Raw genomic sequence first — 23128 nt, 5'->3', positions numbered from 1 at the left:
CTTAAAATTAAAATTGAGCAAATAGGAGCTAATGACTTTATGAGGGGCAGCTAGGTAGTGCAGTGGAAAGAGCACCAGTCCTGGAGTCAGGAGGACATGAGTTCAAATCCAATCTCAGACACTTAATACTTACTTAGCTGGTGACCTTGGGTAAGTCACTTAACCCCATGGCTTTAAATAAATTTAAAAAAATTTTAGAATGACTTTATGAGAATTTAAGAAACAATAAAACAAAAACAAAATGAGTAAGAAATTAAAAGACTGTGAAATATCTCATTGGAAAAACAACTGGCTTGGAATATAGATCCAGGTTGGACAGCTAGGTGGCACATTGGATAGAGCACCAGCCCTGGAGTCTGGAGGATCTGAATTCAAATCCAGTCTCAGACACTTCATAATTTCCTAGCTATGTGACCTTGGACAAGTCACTTAACCCCATTGCCTTAAATAAACTTTTAAAAAGAGAAAATTGGACTACCTGAAAGCCATGGTCAAAACAAGGACCTAGAAATCATCTTTCAAGGAATTATTAAAGAAAACTGCCCTGATATACTAGGTCAAGAGGGAATAATAGAAATTGAAAGAATTCCACTTAACATCTCCTGAAAGAGATACCATGTCGTGGCCCCCTGGCCAGAAGGGAGAGTGACACAGCTTAGGAGAGAAACAAAACATGTACAATCAGGTGGGGTTGATAGCAGGACAACTACAAGCATTAGCATACAAGAAAAAACAAGTCCATGACATTTCTCAGACTTGTAACCTTCGTCAGGAAATTTGGGCACAAGATTTATCACTCAAGTAAAGCCATGCATCGAAATAGCTGTGTTATCACAACAGAGTTCCATGGACAGCCTTGAGTCACATGAGCCCAGAATGGGTCAATACTGACCTTTTCCAGACTCTTCATGTGGAGCCTTAACACTTCCCCCCCTTTTCTATTTCAATACATAACCCACAACTGTATGAGTTACCCTTCAACCTATAACATCCAGTTCTTAACTTGTGTCATCAAAATTTTATAATTTTAACATATTATAAAAGACCTTAAGTATACTGGTCAGTAAATACATCAGCCATCTTATCTGTCTTCAAACCATTCTTGGAGGGTCTTTGTACATCTTAGGATATTATAAGCCTTCTTCAATATATGCCATTCTGGCTTTTAATATATTGAATGTACAACCTACACTCTTACTTAGAGCACAGATAGTTTTTAAAAATGAGAGACAAACAAAGCTGAAAACAGAAATAATATCATCTAACCATGTACCAATTACAGGTGGAGAAGACAACAAATCATACAATTTCTTGCTTAAATCTATATTTTCTTCCCTATACAAAATGGCTCTATCTATATTATTGATAATAAAATTAAAATCATCTATATCTAGGGCTATAGTTACTCTTCAATACATCATCCAAATGATTTCTAATCCTTGTTCAATTATATTGTGAAGAATTCCAAGGCACAGAAGAGTATCGGTAATCACATTTCTTATTCATTCTGATTTCTAATATATATCCAATTTTTCCCTGAAAGCCACAAGGGTATCTCTCAATCCTGTTAATATGTGATAAAATTCTTCATTATTTCTACTTTGAATTTGTAATCCTTCAGTAACATTTTTACTTAACTTTTCTATAAACTCTGCTTCAACCTTCTGATTTTGAGCTATAGATACAGACACTGCCATGTTTACAAAGAACATTACAACATTCATCAACATTACTACACCCTTAACTATACAGCTAACACATCTTTTTTTCCCCCAATGAACTTGTACTGCAATATTTCCTTTTTCTATAAGATGGGGAAACACTTCATCAGCTTGACATAAATTCCAACCCTTTGTCTTCACTGGCCTTACAATTGAAGCATAGCCTAGTGATAATGAACACAGTAAAGTTATTACTAACTTCAGACCCTATATATTCAATCATGGTACAGTCCAGACAGGTAAAAGTTCTGGTAGTCCATTACCATACATTATAGTCCCATTGTCCCAAAAACAGGCAGTGAAGTTGCTATGCCTGTATCCTGCTCCCATGAGCAAAATCAATTGCTGTATAAGTGGATTTTTTTCTTCTCCGTTGTCTGCTAAGCCTCCATTTTTGCTGCTTCCTTGGGGACTTCTGGATGTGCATCTCCTTTAATTTTCTGGATAGTTTGGATGCTTTTTCCTGGGACCTAGACTGTTTCTTTGCTGTGACCTGTGGATACACGAGCATACCCTTGTGCCCAGGTTACCAGGAGATGGGGCCTTCAATATATGCCTATTTTGAGGTCTTTCCACCTAATCCACATGTCCTGTGATATTCCTTGCTTAAATTTATCTATTAATTTAAAGTATTTTTGCATGGCGTAACACCCTTTTCATACAAAATTAAATAGTTAATTGTGTATAAAACTCTATCTAGGGCCCTGCATGATTTATCCCTACCTATATCTCCCCCTTTATTAGTAATTAAAAGTTTGATTAAGAGCACATAACTCAAAAGTCTGTACTGACAATGGTTTTGGCAGACTCCCAGCCTCTATCAAGGTCATTCTGTCACTATCTATTCTAGCATTTCCATGAATTCTTTTAAGCTCCTTTATTCAGTCACATGTATTTTCAGATTACTTTGTATGGAGGATTTAACACATTGTAGAATTACCCAATGTAAACAAACAGTTAACATTTACCTAGCAATTGCTTTCATATCAAACTTTAATACTTTAGGTAGGCAAATACAGTCAATTGGACATACACCAAATGAGTCTTTAACAACCCTCACTCCACAGTGGGGTATAAACCAAACACACCTCAGGACTGCCTTTTCTCCCATCAGTCTGAACAACAGGGCAGACCCACACCATTTAATTTAATACTTTCCAATCAGTTCACTGCCAGGCATTGCCAAAGTCTGTCTAATGAAATTTTCAAAATACCCCAACATCATCTAAATACATATTCCCATTATATACTTATAGCTCTCTATACTTTCTTCTCTTCTTACATTGATTTGTAAATCAGTTTTCAAAGTTCCCAAAATCCATCTTATACAAAGTTGAACCTTCTCATATTTTCTTTCTACATGCTTAAACTAGATTCCATACTTCACAAATGGTTCAAAAACCCAAATTGTCTCTATATGCCTTTTCATTTTCCTTGAAACCCTTTTTTCTCTTCACACTTCTTTCAGAACCCATTACTCAGACTGAACTACTTATATTTTCCCTTAATAAACTGTCCCATAATTCTTTTGTATTAGCTTTTTTGACTTTAGTACATGATTCCACTTTACACAATATGCTTTTCCAATCAAAAGTTTTAATATTTAACACTTCTTGATTTTACCTGGTTTAACTTTTGAGAAGGCAACGGCCTTTCAAAACTCCTACAGCCTAATTAGAATATCCCCTGCCACCCATCAAATAGAGTAAATGAAATAATTTCTTTAAAAAGGGACAGTCCTAAATCTTTTTTTTGGGGGGGGGATCTTCTACTCTTAAATCCTCATTTGACCCATTATTTTCTGTAATAACTGACATTATCAGAATCTATATTAATAAACTCATGAAGCTATAAGGTTGCCATATCATTCTGGCACAGGATTAACTGTTTAGATTCCCTTTTTCTGGCATTTCTTTATATTCAAATGATCTACTTTAGAATTACCCTGATTCTCTTGTCTTTCTAGAATTTACTTCCTCAAAATTTTCTCAATATAAAATAGTATTACTTTTTATGATTTCTTTATTTAACATATCTTCCTATCTGGCAAAACTATTTTCTTTTACTTTTGTTATTTTTTTAGGGTTTTTTTTGTAAGGCAAATGGGGTTAAGTTTCTTTTGCTTTTAACTACAAATAAATTCTCATTTTAACACTTGTTTACCCAAGTTTTCATGAAACAATTCTCTCTCTCTCTTAGCTAGTCCTTTTTCTAAATTCCTCTTTCTGCTAACTTCAAGGTTTAGAGATGTTGCCAGAACTGTAAGTGGACAAGCAAGGGAGAGGGAGAAGGAGGGGGTAAAGCATTTTGGCAGCACAGAATCACACTGAAGAAACAGGAAAGAGAAAAAGTCAACAGCATTTTATCATATTATTATTCATTTATCTGTTCACACACTATTCTTCAAACAATGTAGATTCAAAATTCCTCCTGTCTCAATTCTCCCTTCATTGGGAACCATGGAGAGCATTCATAAGAAATCTGTAAGAACTTTTCTATTTGTTTTTATTTGCTGTTGATTTATAAGCTCTTCTCTTTAACCAGTTTCTTAAAATTTTTATGTCCTGTCTTGGCTTTTTTAGTTCTTTGTTCCTTTCATATAGCAACTGCTGTACTCACCTGGAAAATGAAATTAAAAGTGCACCACTGACTGGCTTCCCATCAAGACTTCCCCTTATGGCCACAGTGTTCTCTAACCTGCTGGCCCAGAGAGTGCTACTTGGCTATTCTTTTCTCTCTCCCTCCCTCTCCCTATTCCCTCCTATGTATTGTAACTTCTTTTAATACATTTTTGTTTTATTTCCACCTTTGGTTTCCTGAGTCTCAATAATAATTCCTCATAGACAGAACCGAACTCAAGTAGCCAGTGGCTGCATAATGACAAGCCAGCCAGGATCAAAATCTCCACCCAGACTGGGAAACTGGATTGAGCTCCATATGTGAGAAGCACACCCCTTTTTATAGATCCTAGATTTTTAGAAAAGTAGGAAAATTATTGGATCTAACCCTCCTTCTGTGTTTCTTTTTTTTTTTTTGGAAAACAGAAAAAGGTTGAGTTTTGTGGGGAGTCGGCGAATCTGCTCCCATATATTGTTTCACAGAAACCCTGGTGTGGGTCTGCCCTGTTGTTCAGACTAATGGGAGAAAAGGCAGTCCTGAGGTGTGTTTGGTTTATACCCCACTGTGGAGTGAGGGTTGTTAAAGACTCATTTGGTGTATGTCCAATTGACTGTATTTGCCTACCTAAAAATTAATGGAGAATTAAAATATGGGGGAAAACTTACTGTGTGTTAGCTCCTTTGAAGGAATTAGATTTGACAAAAGCAAAACACCTGAGCTCCTCGAAATTATCTTTGGGTGGAACTCTCTTTCTCTTTGAAATGCTCTCTCTCATTCTCTGTGACCCCCGACCCTCTGCAGGGGGAGGGGGGGAGGGAAAAGGAAAATCATCCTTTTTAGAACTTTGAAATTCAAACCTATGTCTCAGATGGAATGCAAGACTCCCCCCCCCCAACTTGTTTTAGAAATCACAGGACCCCCATGCCTTCTTCCTGGTTTGGGGAGGTGGGGTGGGCAATGACCATGTTTTCAATTCCAAGCCCCATTCCCTAAAGACATTTTGGACTGAGAAGGTCCCACCCTTGGGAGAGGGAGGGGAAATGGGAAGATTGATTGAGAAGTCTCACGGGCAATTAGTTAAGGAAAAAAAGGGGGGGGGATAACTTTTCCTGGGACTGGGAAATTCAGATTTCATCTTTTAATCAAGCCTGTGCTAATAACTAATATCTCTGTAATAGAGTAACTGAAATCGAACTTTACAAACTTAATTAAGAATGCATTCAATTATAACTATTGGTTGACTTCAAAATCTTAATGTATATATGAGGTTCCTCAAGAAATTCTGTTTGATTCTAAAAATTATTTTTGACTGGTTTTAATTGGTACATTCAAAAATATAAATATATCTGTGTATATTTGTCTACATGTGTATTTAAACATCAATGAGACATTTTCAAATCTCTCTATTGTCCTGGAGAGGTGGGAAACTGTTTCTAAATTTTGAGATTTGGTACTGGCCAGGGTATCTAACAACCTCAACTTGTTAAATTTGAAATCTTTATACAAAAGAGTTGTGTCTATGTCTAAACTCCTCTGTCTGTGTGCATGTGTAATTCAGATCTGAAATAGTTGTCTGATTTAAATGTCACTCCTTTTGGTTTGGGTTTTGAATTTAATTGCTTGAAAAGATCCAATTTTAAGTAGGGATCTGAGCCTATCTCCTTATACAATTTGAAAGTTTGTAAGTAGCAAAGTTTGTGAAATGATTTCAACTATGAGCTAAGAAGTTCTTGTTAATCTAATATCGATTAAAGGTTGTATTCAATTTAGGTTAATTGAGACTTTTAGGGAATGTAGACTTCCTGCCCTCAAGAGGCTTTGAAAAGAGGACAAGGAAGGCCTTTGATAGGAGAAGGTCACCACCTTGTTTTTAAAAAAGGAAACTATCTGAGAGCTAAATGAGAGTAATTTAGTCACTTTTGAAAGTCCTGTAATGTCTGGAGAATTTGTGTGGGCAGTGTCTGTGTGTGTGTGTGTGTGTGTGTGTTACTAAGAAAGAAAATATAATTTGGATAAATTGTATGTAAAAGATTTTGGGAATAAATATAATTATATAATCATATAATGTATTTATTGATTTCTTTTGGGAAAGAAATATTGTACTAAATTTTATAATATGATTTGCTTTGATGTTGAATTAATATTGATAATTGTCAACAATCTCACAAGGTTTTTTGTTGGTAAAGGAAGAAAGTTTTTAATCCTTATCTCTTATCATTTATCATCACTTGTTTATGGAAAGGAATATATATATATATATATATATGGATTTATCAGTTATATGATATTCTTTTGGAACTTTGAAAATTATATTACCAGTCGAACATGTAAGCTATTTGAATACTGTAATGTTAAAGCCCAGAATTAACATGTAATTGTTGTGAAGGGGTTATAAGGGAAATATCACAAATTATGACCCTTTCTGGGATACAACTGTGGATTCATGCATAATATAATGATGGAAATATTATTTTGTAAAATTTAATAACTCATGATGTTAACTGACTTAAATGCCTGGTTGTTTTTACTATTATTTAATTGCATTAGAATCAATAAAATATGTTAGAAATTTAAAGTTACCTAAGATGTTCTAATGCTTTTAAAGAAATCTGAAAGTAATCATTTGTATTTTGAAGATGGCTAGTAGTTAAAAGTTTATGTATAGAAGTTTCCAGCTATAAATATTAACTATATATAAAAAGCATCTGTGTAACATGAGGAAGATAAAATAATGATTTGAGATTTCTCTGTGGCAATCTCTAGCCAATTGTTATGTGAGAAGTATGGGGAAGATGGACAACCTCCCAGCCAGAAGGAGATGTTTAATTATTTTAAACATAGTTAATAACTAAATGGGTTCATTGAAAAAAATTGATTTTATAAAAATTATAAATTAGGATTATTGTGTTTTTACACCTAGAAATCTGTTTATTGCATTTCATTTACTGTACTGTCCTTAGGTACATGAGCAACCATTGAAATTTTTTGCAGCCTGGCACACTCTTATCTCTCCTTAGTGCTCAAATTACCTGAAGCTCTGGTTATAACTGGTTATAATTGCTGTATTACAGTGTACTAATGATTGGTTTGCCTAACATCCAGTATGTTAAAATAGAAAGACAATATACCAATGAAGCCATTTAGTCCTATGGGGTTTGATATTCAGATGGAGTAAGTGACCTTTGAAAAAAAACAGCCCTGGCCTCAACTGTGGTAGGATTCTCTTAAAGGAATCCCTCACCTGGCTCATTGAAAAGGATTGGCTGTATGACTTCTTAAGGGAACATTTCCTCTTGTTCCTTTCTGCTCTATAATAGCAAATTGCCATGATCATTCCAGGTGCAACATAATTAAGTATGAGAGTGAGCCATTGGAATTCTATCTTCTAAATTTTAAATAATTGGCAAGTATTTTTATTTCGGCCTTTTAACATAGGATGTGACCTTTTACCAAAAGTTCCCTTAAGGAAAAGAAATATCAGTATGATATCAGTTTATATCAGGATAATGCCTGTTAGTATACTTTTAAACTGCTTTAAAGGAGAGATCCATTGTTCAACTAGAATTTTTGTTCATTCTAAATATGGCCAAAGCTAAAATAAAAGATTTTGTTGCATTTTGTTTATACTATTTTTGAGCTTTTGTTTACAACTTATGTGGCATCCATCAATGAATCTGTGTTATATTGGAACCCATTTTGTTATTTTGATACTGGCTTATAATTCTTTTTTTTAAGGTTGTTTTGCAAGGCAAATGGGGTTAAGTAGCTTGCCCAAGGCCACACAGCTAGGTAATTATTACGTGTCTGAGACAGGATTTGAATCCAGGTACTCCTGACTCCATGGCCATTACTTTATCTACTGAGCCACCTAGCAGCCTCCTGGCTTATAATTCCTAACCCCTTATAGACATTCTAGTTTTTCCCTAATTATTGGACCTTTGTTATATAGCCTTCTCTGTTACAATATCTTTGGTTTTTGCTTGCTCAATTTTTTCCTTGAGTTTTGTTTCTCTAGCTGTATATCTCTGAAACCAGCCTCTGCAGGATGCCAGCCAGCTTTGCCACTTGATCGTTCTCTGGACCCTGTCTCAATGAAATCCTTACTGTAATACATTCATCTCCAAATGGACTCTGAAAGGCCCAGAAGAATCTGGGTTGTCAATAATTTTGAGGGGAAAGATGAAGACAATTATGAATGTAACAGAAAGAAATTGGGTAGAGGTGTAAATTGACTACCACCTACCCTTGAGATGTAAATTAACTACCATGGAAAAGATATAGAGAACTATGAATGTAGCAGAAACTAAATCTGTAATCTTAAAGGCTGCTAATCTTTTCAAATTGGGTGGAGATCAGCATTCTTGATGCACCATTGATTCATTGTTTAATGTAAAATTTGTGTCCTGATCTCCTTAGGCTTCACCTTCTACCTAATTTCAGATCCAGTAAGGGGAAGGGAGTTCACCTTTTGCCCTCTGGATGAGAGGCAAGACATAAAAACCTGGGTTGTACTCCTGCTCAAGGCCACAGTCAATATTGCTGTTCTTTTGTCTCTCCCCCCTCTCTCTCTCTACTTATCCTTTCCTATGTGTTGTAACTTCTTTTAATAAATTTTTGTGTTTTTTCAAAAAAAAAATGACTTCCCCTTACCTTGTTTAGCCCTGGACTATTCATGGGCTCACCAGGGATTTCCTCAAATAAACTATCTCAGCCTCAGGATGACTTCAAGTCCCAGTTCCTGCCCCACATCAGGGTGCCAAATGTAGCATTGCCCTGACCAGCAGGGAGAGTGACAGGGATCAGGAGAGAAATGAAATATATATATGCTCAGGTGGGGTTGTTAGCAGGACAACTAGCAGTGCAGTTTATTCACAGTATCAGAAAGTTCTTCATAGCACAGCAACATTAGCATACAAGAAAAAACAAGTCCATGACATTTCTCAGACTTGCACAGGATATAACCTTGTTCAGGAAGTATGGGTACAAGGCTTATCAAGTGAAGTCATGTATTGACACATCTGTGTGATGACAGCAGAGTTCCATGGAAAGTCTTTTGTAAGAGGACCACATGAGCCCAGAATGGATCAATACTAACCTTCTCCAGACTCTTCATACAACAATCCCAAAATGAAAACTCCCATGAAAATTTTATCCAGATATTAGAGTTCATAAGTCAAGGAGAAAACTTTGCAAACATCTAGAAAGAAACAGTTTAAGGATCATGGAGCCACAGTCAGAGAAACACAAGCTTTAGCAACTTCTACATTAAAGAATCAGAGTGCTTGGAATAGGATATTCTGAAAGACCAAAGAATTTGAATTAAAATCAAACCAACTACCCAGAATACTCTTTCAGGGAGAAAGATAGATATTCATTGAAATAGGGGACTTTCTGAGAGCTGGGTGGTACAGTGGATAGAACACTGGCCTGGAGTCAGGAGGATCTGAGTTCAAATCTGACCTCAAATACTTAAATAATTATCTAGACTCACAATGAAATAGGGGACTTAAACTTTCCTGATAAAAAGATCAGTGTGGAACAGAAATTTTGATTTCAAAGGCAAGACTCAAACAAACATAAAAAAGATATACATGACTTAATAATTTTAAACTTTATATTCCTACATGGGAATATGATAATTTTAATGCATAAGAATTTTCTCACTATTAGGACAATTGTAAGGAGTAGATGTGTGTGTGTGTGTGTGTGTGTGTATAAAAAGAGAGCGAGAGAGAGAGAGAGAGAGAGAGAGAACAGGTGTGAGTTTAATATGAAGGGACGTTATTTTTTAAAAATTAATTAATTAATGTTATTTTAAAAAATTAATAGGTGAAAGATAAATGAACTTGGGGAAAGGGAAAAGTAAAATGGAGTAAATTATTTGTCATTAGAGGCAAGATTCAGCTCTCATAAGTGGAGGGTAAGAAGGGACAGACGAATGAATGATAGACTGAACCTTCCTATAATCAGATGTAGCTCAAGTCAGCATAGAAATCTATTTTACCCAACAGGAAAGTAAGAAAAGAAGGGGATTAGAGAAGAAGGGGTGAAATAATGGAGGGGACTTTGAGAGAGGATGTAGTCAGAGATACAAAACACTTTTGAAGAGGGATAAGGTGAAAGGAGAGAGATTAAAGAATAAATTAATTGGGGGGCAAATAGATGGAGAGAAATACAATTAGTAATAGTAAATGTGAAAAAAAAATATTGAAGAATGTTTCTCTGATAAATGCCTCATTTCTCAAACATTTAAAGCCATTTCCTTATTGATAAAGTATCAAAAGATATGAACAGTTTTCAGATAAAGTAATCAAGCCTATCTATGGTTATATGAAGATATGCACTTGGAGACTTCCAGCCAAGATGGAGGAGAGAAACCAGGCACTGTTTTAAGCTATCCTGGCTTTCCCTCAGAACTGACATGAATTAAGCCTGTTAACAGATTTTGGATTATCAGAACACACAAAAGAACAGAGGGTAATACTTTCTAAAAAGGTCTGACAAAGGGGGAGTATGAGCATGACCAGGGCAAAGAGTAGCGATCCAGTACACAAGTAGCAGGGTGAGGTAGGGGACTAACCCAAGAACATTGAAGGTAGGGTGGAAGCCTTTACTGTGTGTGTGTGTTCTTGACAGACTGGGAGAGTTCTAGCATAAGGACTGGGAGAGCTCCAGAGCAACTGCTCAGGACACGCATTTGGTCATCTTCAAGTGAAGTGGAAAAGCAGGGATAGCAATTTTTATCTCAGACAAAGCAGTTGCAAAAATAGATCTCAATTAAAACACATAAAGAAGGGAACAATATCCTCCTAAAAGATACCATAGACAATGAAATCATTTCAATACTAAATATGCATGTACCAAGTGGTATAGTATTCAAATTTTTACAGGAAAAGCTAAATGAGTTACATAAATACATAGACAGCAAAACTCTTCAGGTGGGGGATCTTAACTCTGTCTCTCAGAATTAGATAAATCTAACCATACAATAAACAAGAAGGAAGTCAAGGAGTTGAATAGAATGTTAGCAAACTTCGATATGCTAAACCTCTGAAGAAAATTGAATAGGTAAACTGGAATAGAAAGATATATAACTTTTATTGTTGTGGTTCATGGCACTTACACAAAAATGGGCCATGTATTAGGGCCATAAAAACCTTATAACCAATTGCAGAAAGACAAATATTGAGTGCATCCTTTTCAGATTATGAAGTAATATGAATCAATGTAATAAAGGGCCATGAAGAGATGGACCTAAAACTAATTGGAAACTAAATTACTTAATTTTAAAGTATGGGTGGATCAAACAATAAATCAAAGAAAGAAATAATGATTTCATCCAAGAAAAAGGCAATAATGAGACAACATACCAAAATTTATGTGATATAATCAAAACAGTTATTAGAAGAAATGTTTCTTCTCCAAATACTTAAGAATAAAATAAGAAAGAGAATTAACTGAGCATGCAACTAAAAAGTTAGAGAAAGAACAAATGAAAAATTTCTAATTAAATAATGAATTAGAAATTCTGAAAATTAAAAGTGGAATTAATAAACTTGAAGGCAAGAAAACTATTGAACTAATAAATGAAACCAAGTGTTGGTTTTGAGGAAAAAACAATAAAATAGATAAATCTGTGTTTAATTTTATTTAAAATAGAAAGAAGAAAGCCAAATTACTAGTATCAAAATTAAGAAAACATGAATTTTCCACCAATGAAGAGGAAATTAAAGTAATGATTTGGGACTACATTGGTCTTCTGTATACCATTAAACTTGATAATCTAAGTGAAATGGATGAACATTTACAAAAATATTAATTACCAGGTTAAAAGAAGAGGAAATTAATTACTTAAACTTATCTCAGGAAAATAAATTGAACAAACCATCAATGTACTCCTTAAGAAAAAATCTCCAGGGCCAGATGGACTCAAAAGGGAATTCTACCAATATTCAAGTAACAATTAGTTGCAATTCAATATAAACTATTAGAAAAAAAATATGTGAAGAAGGAATTCAACCAAGTTCCTTCTATGACAACAATATGGTGCTGATATCTAAACCAGGAAAAGTCAAATCAGAGGAAAAAAAATTTAGACTAATTAGCATAATGACTGTGAATACAAAGATGTTTAATAAAATATTAGCAAACTGGTTACAGAAAGTTATCAATAGGATAATTCACTATGGAACTATTTATATGAATAATATTCCATGAATAAAATGAGAAAGAAAATGAAGTGTGCAACTAAAATGTTAGAGAAAGAACAAATTTAAAATCCTCAATTAAATCTTAAATTAGAAATTCTGAAAATTAAAAGTGAAAATAAAATTGAAAGAAAGGAAATGATTAAACTAATAAATGAAACCAAGTGTTGGTTTCCAATAATGCAGAGGAGGTCCAACATTAGGAAAACTTTCAACATAATTGACTATATCAATAACAAACCTAAAAGAAATCAAATGATTATCTCCATAGATGCTGAAAAAGCTTTTGAAAAAGAACAGCACTCATTTGTATTAAAAACACTAGAGAGCATAGGAATATATGGAATGTTTTTTAAAAAAGATAAACAGTCTCTATCTAAAACCATCAGCAAACTTTATATATAATGGGGATAAGCTAGACGCATTCCCAATAAGATCAAGAGTGAAACAATGCACCGCTGTTAGTCAATATTTTATCAGAAATTTTAGCTTTAGGGGGGTGGAGCCAAGATGGCAACAAGAACAGAACATGTCTTAGGCGCTCTCTCATAAAACTCATAAGCTAAGGAATCTAACTAAATTTTCGAGAGACAGAACCCACAGAGGGACCCAGTGAGGCAGTTCTCCTACCTGGAAAAAGGCAGAAAGGCTCTGCTCCCCAGGGTTGGAGGGGCGGCACACCAGAGGGGTGGCCCACCAGAGTGAAAGAACTTCAGCCTCCAGGAGGCAGCCCCAGGGCGCTGGGAGCAAGGCTCACAGCAGCAGGGGAGTCTCCTGAGCTACGCCCTGGGGAGCACTGGACACAAATTGGGGGAACAGCGGGGGACCTCTGCCAGAGGGAGCACTTGGAACCCAGCCCTCATTGCACACAGCAAGCAATGGCCAGCACAGCCCAGATCCAGGAACAGAAGCAGACAGGAGCCTGTAAGCAGGAGCCCCCAGGGCATGAGCCCATTGAACCTACAGAGGGGAATGGAGGGAGAGACTGCCCAGCTCTGTCCTCTGCCCCTGGAGCAGGACTCTGGGGCTCTGAACACATTCAGATCCTGATCGCAGTCTAGGCCCCCCACCATAGAACAGCAGGGCCCCCTCCACCTCAGCCCCATGGCAGAAGGGGGTGTATATGGTCATTCACAGACCAGGAGGGAGGACAGAGCCTCATACACTGAGACCCTTGTGGAAGTATCCCAAAAGCTCAGTAAGCACCCCAAAACCAGGCTCAGGCTGGGAAAATGAGCAGAGAAAAAAGAGGAACACCACTGAGAAATATTTTGCATATGAGCCCAAGAAGTCTCAAAATACTCAGTCTGAAGATGAGGAAGCACAAGCTCCTGCATCTAAAGACTCCAGGAAAAACAGAAAATGGGCTCAGGCTATGACAGAGATCAAAAAAAAAACTTTGAAAATCAAATGAGATAGTTAGAAGAAAAACTGGGAAAAGAAAGGAGAGAGATGCAGGAAAAACATGAAAATGAAGTCAGCAGCCTAGTCAAGGAAATAAAAAAAAAAATGCTGAAGAAAATAGAATGCTAAAAACCAGCTTAGGTCAAATGGATAAAACAGTTCAAAAAGTTATTGAGGAGAAGAATGCTTTAAAAAGCAAAATTGGACACATGGGAAAAGAGATAAGAAAACTCTCTGAGGAGAACAAATCCTTCAGACAAAGAATAGAATTCAGGGAAATTGATGAATTTGCCAGAAATCAGGAATCAATACTTCAAAACCAAAAAATAAAATGAAAAATTAGAAGAAAATGTGAAATATCTCATTGAAAAAACAACTGATGTAGAAAACAGACTTAGGAAAGATAATTTAAAAATTATTGTGATACCTGAAAGTCATGATCAGGAAAAGAGCCTTGACATCATTTTCAAAGAATTACTACAGGAAAATTGCCCTGATATTCTAGAAGCAGAGGGCAAAATAGAAATGGAGAGAATCCACTGATCCCCCAAGAAAGAGATCCCAAAAAACCAACCCCTAGGATTATTATAGCCAAATTCCAAATCTCCCAAGTCAAAGAGAAAAATATTACAAGCAGCCAGAAGGACACAATTCAAATACCGTGGAGCTGCAGTCAGGATCACACAGGACTTAGCAGCAACTACATTAAAAGCTCGTAGGGCTTGGAATATTATATACCGGAAGGCAAAAGAGCTTAGAATGCAGCCAAGAATGAACTACCCAGCAAGGCTGAATGTCCTCTTCCAGGGAAAAAGATGGACTTTCAAAGAACCAGGGGAATTTCAAATGTTCTTGTTGGAATGGCCAGAGCTGAACAGAAGGTTTGATGTTCAGATACAGGACTCAGGTGAAGCATAGAGATTGGAGGAGAAGGGGAAAATATGAGGGATTTGATGATGAACTACATGTATTCCTGCATAGAAAAATGGTACTGATAATACTCATAGGAACCTTCTCAGTTAATAGAGCAGGTAGTGAGAGGTTTTATAGTTGAAGCACAGGGGAAAGCTGAATTTGAAGATAAAATATGGTGTAAAAATGGAGTCAATAGAAAAAAGGGAAATGTAATGGGAGAAAGAAGAAGGAGAAGGGGAATAAACCAAGATAGTTCATATAATAAGATTTTTCTTTATTACAATGAGCTATTGCAATGATATGGAAGGGGGAAGGCAAGGGGGAATGAGGGAATCTCCACTCTTATCAGAAGTGGTTAGGAGAGGAAACAGCATATATACTCAATGGGGTATAGACATCTGGAGTAAGAAGAAAAGGGGAGGGTCAGGGAGAACAGGGGATGTGAATAAAGGAGGAGAGGATGGACCATGGGGGGAGAGTGGTCAGATATAACACATTTTCTTTTTTACTTCTTGCAAGGGGCTGGGATTGGAAGGCCTGCCCAGGACCATGGGGCCAGGTGGATTCTGGGCCTAAGGGGTGGTATGTGGGCTCGGGGCCTCTTGGACCCAGGACCAGGGATCTGTCTGCTGCGCCACTCAGCAACCCTACAGCAGAGTCAGAGTGAAAGGAGAGAGAAAATATACTACATGGTAGTGGAGAAATAAGAAAGGAGGGAGTTGCAATCAGCAATGGCAACTTTGGAAAAATATGGAAGTAACTTTTGTGATGGACTTATCATAAAGAATATGATCCACCCACAACAGAGTTGTTGGTGTCGTAACAAAGACTCAAGCACATTTTTTATAATTATTATTATTTGGGGCGGGGTGCAGGGCAAATGGGGCTGAGTGGCCTGCCTGGGGCCACATAGCGGGATGATCGTTGGGTGTTTGAGGCCAGATTTGGACCTGGGTGCTCCTAGCTCAAGGGCCAATCCTCTGTCCGCCACCCAGCCACCCCTACTATTATTACTATTTTATTTTATTTTGGGTCTTTTTTTTTCCATTTTTTTGGCTTTTGCAGGGCATTGGGGTTGGGGTGGCTTGCATGTCACACAGCTGGGTGATTGTTGGGTGTACGCTGGATGTGGGCTCAGGTGCTCATGGCTCCAGGGCTGGTGATCTATCCATTGCACCACCTGGCCATAACTACAATTATTTTATTTTTTAATTATAATTTTTTTCTTTCCCCTTTATCACTCAAGCAAGTCTATATTTATGGGGGGAGGGGTATCATTTACTCTTAAACAAGAATATTTTATTAATCTAAAAAACATTACTTGTACAAAATGAGAATAAATATTAAATAAAGAGAAAAAAAGAAGTTTTAGCTTTAGCAATTAGGGAAGAAAAAGAAATTGAACGAATCATAATTTTAAATGAAGAAGCAGAACTCTTTGTAGATGAAATGATGATAGAAGTGAGAGATAGAGATTATTGAAGGTGATAGAGAAAATCATCTAAAAACCTCCTGGAAATAGGTATCTATTTTAGTGAAGTCACAGGATATAAAATAAACCCACATAAATCCTCAGCATTTCTATATATTACGAACAAGATAAAGCAGGAAGAGATAGAACGAGAAATCTCATTAAAATAACCAGACAACATAAAATACTCGGGAGTCTGCATGCCAAGGCAGACTCAGAAACTTGATGAAAACAAGTATAAAACACTTTTTCACACAAATCACTAAATAACTGGGCAAATGTCAATTACTCATGGCTAGGCCCAGCTATTACAATAAAAATGACAATTCTATCTAAATTAAATTATATATTTAGTATCATAACAATCAAACTTCCAAAAATTGCTTTAGTGAGCTAGAAAAAAATAATAACTGAATCCATACAAAAGGACAAAGGATCAAAAATATCACAGGAATTTATGAAAAAATGCAAAGGAAGTCAACTTAGCCATACCAGATCTAAAATTTTATTATAAAGCATCAGTCATCAAAACTGTTTTATACTGGTTAAGAGATACAATGGTGGATCAGTGGAATAGATTAGGTACAAAAGAGATATTGGTAAATGACTATAGTAATTTACTTTTGATAAACCCAATGATTCCAGCTTATGGGATAAAAACTCACTTTTTGAAAAAAAATTGTTAGGAAAAATGGAAAATAGTATGGCAGAGACTAGGCATAGACCAATTTCTTGGACCCTATGCCAAGAAAAAACCAAAATGGATACAGGATTTAAACATAAGATGTGGCATCATAAGGCAAATAGGAGAACAAAAAATAGTTTACCGGTCAGATCTGTGCAAAGGGCATCAATTTAGAAAAGATTATATAAAACAAACTGGATAATTTTAATTACATTAAAGTAAAAAATGTATGTACAAATAAAACTACAGCAACCAAGGTGAAAAGGAATGCAATAAGTTGGGAAACAATTTTTCTAAGTAGTGTTTCTGACGCATTTCTTTTTTTAATTATATAATTATTTTATTTGTTTTCCAATTCTATGCAATAGTAGTTTCTGGCAATCGTTTCTGTTTGAATTTTACAATTTTCCCCAATCTCCCTTTGCTCCTCACTCCCCCCAACAGAAGGCAATCTGATAATCTTTGCACTGTTTCCATAATATGCATTGATCAAAACTGATTGTGTTGAGAGAAAAAAAAATCGTTGAAGAAATAAATTATTATTTTTCTAATAAGTAAAGATTTAGAGCAATTTTTCATGTGACTATGGATGGTTTTTCCACTTGAAAAAATATGTTTCAAGAGAATTTATAAAGGATAGTTGAATACTGGGACAGCACTGGTCCATTTGAACTAGGATCATTATGGTGCTAAATATAATTATGACAAGAAGTCACTGTCAGATTAAAATCACACAACAGATTGTCGTCTGCTACCTTTTTCCATCTGATACTTTATTGTACTCAGTAGTTTAAATTCCCCTAGCCAGGATTGTACTATACTCACTAAGCCAGCAAAGGAAATTTCTCATCTAGTCACTTGGGGAAATATTCAGTAAATATATAACTACCACTGTTTTCTTTAAGCTAAAATCTATACAGAATTTTAAAGATTGCAATGCGTTGCACAAAAGTTATTGTATTTGATTTCACAACAACTCTGGGAATCTGATGCTACAATTATCCAAATTTTACAGATGAGGGAACGGAGGCACACAGAGGTTAAGTGCCCTAAGCAGAGTCACTCAGCTCTTGTGTCTTCATCAATATGTGAACTTCCCAACACCAGGTATTACACTTTATCCATTGTGTCACCTTATTGTCCCACAAATTATCAACTCAACAATATCACCCTCAGGTCCATCCCCCTGGATTGCCTCCATAACTTATGTTTATACACAACAATGTACTAAAACACAGATACACACACACGCACACACACACACACATACACATACCATAAAAAGACAAATAAAATGTTCAGGTAGTGTATAGTCTATCTATAGTACAGAACTTCATATGCCAACTGTAATCAAAAGTTATCCCAAGTGACAGTACAACATGACCTATGTTATGAGATGATGTGGAAATTGAAGTAGATTAAATGTGTTCTTCCCTAGGGGTAGGTGTGTCAAAATTCATGTATTCCTAATCTCCTGGAGGATTTCCTCCATGCACTGAGGTCAGATTAAGTCAGAAACAAGACTTTGGGCTCCTGTTACCCTTCTCACATTACAATAAGGTTTCTCGTCTTCTTCAGATTTTAGAGTTGTTCATAGTATTTTATATCTCTACATACTAATGTCACCAGGAATATGTATGCTTATTGTTTTACCCTTTGACTTGTCACTGAACTTGCAAGGTTTGAAAGCTTCAGTTGTAAAAGGAATGCAGAAATTAATTTGGGCACATTTTATAGAAGTTTTTTCAATTTGAATTATAAAATGTGTAAAGACAATTGACAATTGGATATACTTTCATGGGGCCACTAGCTGGTGTGATGATTAAAAAGATTAGAGAGAGGTATTTTTGGATAATTTAATATTTTATTAATGAAGCGAGCAGGTTATTAATAAAAGGATGGTTGTTTGGTTGACTCTCTTAGACTAAAGACAATCATGGTGGGGGTGTTCAATAGTAAGTGTTCAGTGGGGGCCTAAAGAATGACAACAGTCATGCTTGGTCAGAGAAAGTATCTCTATTCTCAAAACACAGCCATATAAGGCACTATACCAATGCTCTGCCTGGAGCTATGGTAGCATTACCTCAATGAAATGGAAAAGATCCACATGCAAAGGACCAAGATCCCAGACAATGATCAGAAATGCTGTTTCCTGTTAGATCAGGGCATGGAGTGAAAATGGTTCTGGAGGAGGCAGTGAGAAGGATGTCTTTGTACAACATTTCCCTCACTATAATCAACATAATGCGGAAGTCACGCCATCATTCTTACATGTCATGGATCTTCTTCCTTAAGAAATTTAACAAAAAAAATTTTTTTTAAGGTTAACAACTGGGGCAGCCAGGTTGTGGTTAGAGTACTGGCCCTGGAGTCAGAAGGATCTGAGTTCAAATTCTCTATCAGACTTAGATCACCCCCAGTCTTGGGTATCTGTCTCCACTGAAGCTTTAGTAGAACACAATAGACTTCCCCACCTTGCATTAAATAAGATTGGGGGGCATAGGGAGAGGGGAAAGAGGAAGGGTGAAGGGAAAAGGAAGGAAGAGGGGAGGGGGAAGTGAAAGGTGGAGGAAGAATCAGAGGGGAGGGGAAGGGAAAGGGGAGGGGAAAAGAGGAGGGGATAAGGGGAGACAGGGAGAGGGAAAAGGGAAGGGGGAAGGGAAGGAAAAGGGGAGAGAGAGAGAGAGAAGAGAAGGGAAAAGGAAAGTGGAAGAGAGGGGGAAAAAAGATAAGGGGAAGGGAAAGGAGCAGGAAAGGGGGAAGGGAAAGGGGAGGAGGCAGAATCGCCTGACCAAGAACTAGAAGTGTGAACTCAAACTCATTATCCAGAAGTGTGAATTCAATCTCATTATCTTTCACTCTGGAAAATCTAGTGACTGCAAGGAGTTTTTAGACCTCAGAGGGGCCTAGGTGAGGCAGTTTCAAACTTAGAACTTGGGGCTTCTAGAGTCCAAGCTTGAGAACCTCCAGAAGAATGGAGCCACTTTACTGTGTATGCCTCAACCCCTCTATCAACTGCTTTCTGATAGACTGAGACATTGTAAGGAGCAAGTTCTTGGTTATAGTGATAAGATGATAGAGAATATGGAAAAGGTCACCTGAGAGTGGTATGGACTGCAGTACTGGAAAAAGAACCCTAAGTTGGAGATCCATCGCCAACACACAAGCATAGCAACAAACAACAAACAGTAACAGCAACAAAAACCCTGCCTAGAATGCGATGGGGGCCATGAGGCTGAGTCCAAGTTGTCTCAGATCTTCTTGGGATCTAGGACTTCATGGGTCTAAGACCAAGCCCAAAGGCTTCACACCTCTCCCCACAAGGCCCCACCTCCTTAACCCCTGGGTCTTTATAAAAGGTGCCCATCCAGTAGAAGTGCCAGTCAGCTCAGATGTATAGGGAGTGTGAGGACTGCCTAGGATCTGAGAATTGTGGTCACTGTGACTTGTGCCTGCCATAACAAGAAATCTGCAGACACTAGTAAAATCAGACAGAAGTACAGTGCCAATTCCTAGCCTGGGAAGCCTAGAGGTGTTTCCCTTCTGAGTCAGCTGTATAGAAACCTTTTCTGGAAGGAAGACTTTCCAGATGTTTAAGATGCTGCCCCAAGCCTTGGCCACATCTGAGGTCCTCTATGATGAGTACCTGCCTCTGGACCCTGACCTTGATCAGGACTTCTGTCTTAGTGTCTTTGATGACTACTGCTTGTCAGGGTTGTATGAACCTGAGGATGTCCCTTTCCTGGCCCCAGGACTTCGGAAAAGGAAACGTGAAGTGGAAGTGAAAAACATCAAACTGCGGAAGAAGAGGTCAAAGAAGGAGAGTTATAAGCATCACTGGGAGAAGCAGAGATGCAATAGAAAGTGGAAACCCACTGAGGACAGAGTTGCCAATACCAGGGACTCCTTGCCCATGGATGCCAAAACCCAGACTTCATTGACCTCAGTTGCCAAGACCTGGGCCTCCTTGCCCACAGATGTCATTACCCAGGCCTCCTTGACATCAGATACCAAGGTTCAGGCCTCATTGACCCAGTGTCTGGGTCCCAGCTGTGTCCAGCCTGCCCAGCTAGGCTCCAAGTACTGCTCCACTGACTGTGGCATGAAGCTGGCAGCCAATCGCATCTTTAAGATCCTGCCCCAACAACTCCAGCAGTGGCAACAAAGCCCAGGTGTGGCAGACCAACAAGGGAGGAAACTTCTGGAGCAGATTGCAAGGGAGCAGGAGGCAACTCGGAGGCACCTGCGGGACTTGGAGGGTCGCTCCCAGGAGCTGGAGGCCCTCATCCTCAGGGCCAAGCAACAGGTAGTTGGGGAAGACCAGGAGACTGAGGAGGGAGACAAGAAGCACCAGAGCCACCAGCTCTCCTGTGTCTCCTGTGGCCACCCCACCAGCCTCAAAGGGGCACTGAGGCACATGGAGCTCTGCTATGCCAAGTATGAGCGCCAGACTTGCTTAGGGTCAAAGTACCCCATGGAAACCGGGGGTGCCATGCCACTCTTCTGTAATGTCTATGACCCAAAGAGCAAACTCTACTGCAATCAGCTGCGGGTCCTATGTCCAGAGCACTCCAGGGACCCCAAGGAGCCAGCAGATGAAGTTTGCGGCTGCCCCCTGGCCCGGGATGTGTTTGAGCTGACGGGGGCCTTCTGCCCCCTGCCCAAAAGCCGCTGCAGATGGCATTATGCCTGGGAGAAACTTCAGAGGGCTGAGCTGGATCTGGAGCGGGTGCGGGCTTGGACCAAACTGGAGGGGTTATTGGAGCAGGAGCAAATGGTGCGGCAGGCCTCAGCCAGTCGGGGCAGCCTCCTGGCCCTGATGCTGCACCGGACCATCCAGCACGACCCCCTTACCAGTGACCTGCGCACCCACACCCACCACTGAGCCACCAGCCCCGAGGGCAGGCCATTCTGGCTCCCACCCCGACTTTGAGGTGGAACAACATTCTCCCTTCCCTCAACTCTGCTGTCTTTATCTCTCTAAGTGAGACTCCATCCCTTTCTTGGGTGGTCTGGTCATTCTCCATATCTCCCTCTGTGCCCCTGTTGGTTTGCTTCCTTCATATTGCTGCCCCTGTTTTGCCCACCTCCTCACTCCTTTGGGTGAAGTAGAAGCCTCTTCATTTATTAATTTTTTTTACAAATACAATCATGTTAAACAAATCTTCATATTAATTACCTTGTAAAAAAAAGTATCAGAACAAAAGGGCAAAATCAAAGAAAAGGCTAGGTGGCACCAGTGGATGGTGCACCAAGCCTGGAGTCCTAAGGATATGAGTTCAAATCGGACCTTAGACACTTAACTGCTACTAGCTATGTGACCTTGGGCAAGTCACTTAATTCTGATCACCTCCACATCCAGGATCACCTCCAGTCATTCTGATTCATCTCTTGCCACTGCACCCAGATGGTTCTGGAGGAGAAAGTGGGGATGGTAACTTAGCACAGCATCCCTTCACTCAAATCCTATTCCTGTGCTTGTCATGGCCTCGCTTACCTGCTGTTGTGGTCTTCTTTGAAAATGAAGGACAGAATATTATCATTGTTGTGTGAACTTTAGCAAATCACTTAACCCCACTGACTTGCAAAAACCAACAAAAGACAAACTACAAAAATCAGTGAAATTAGTATGGTTTGATCTACATTCAGATTTGTTTTCTTTGTATGTGGATAGCATTTTCCATCACATCTTTTAGAATTATCTTTGATCACTGTATTGCTAATAAGAGTGGTTTTCTTTCTTGTCCCTCAGCCTTAATTCCTCATCCAGAAAATGACTAATATGCAAATATGCAAAACAAAAATGTACATGTATGATATTCACTAGACTGTTGTGGAAGATGGAGGGAAATTGTGTATGGATAAATGCTGAAGATCTTTTATAATATGAAACTGGAAAAATAAAATAAAATGTAAATCAAAAAAGTTATTGTGAAAACTTTGAATTCCAAATTATCTCCCTTCCTCTTTTCTCCCCTCATTGAGAAAGTTGCAATTTGATAAACGTTATAAATGTGTAGTCCAGCAAAATGGTTCTGTAATTTTCATGTAAAGGAAAACGAAGGAAAAAACTCAAGAAAAAAATAAACATAAGTATGCTCAATAT

General features: G+C 37.9%; 1 pseudogene; it reads left to right on the top strand.

Moving 5' to 3' along the window:
- The first annotated feature begins 1942 nt into the window (after positions 1 to 1942).
- On the top strand, positions 1943 to 21907 carry LOC141492126 (CXXC-type zinc finger protein 1 pseudogene; annotated as a pseudogene).
- The last annotated feature ends 1221 nt before the right edge of the window (positions 21908 to 23128 follow it).

Source organism: Macrotis lagotis, chromosome 6 (assembly GCF_037893015.1).
Source record: "Macrotis lagotis isolate mMagLag1 chromosome 6, bilby.v1.9.chrom.fasta, whole genome shotgun sequence".
NCBI lineage: Eukaryota > Metazoa > Chordata > Mammalia > Peramelemorphia > Peramelidae > Macrotis > Macrotis lagotis.
Note: the sequence above shows the minus strand (reverse complement) of the source record. Positions and strands in the feature narration are given on the sequence as shown.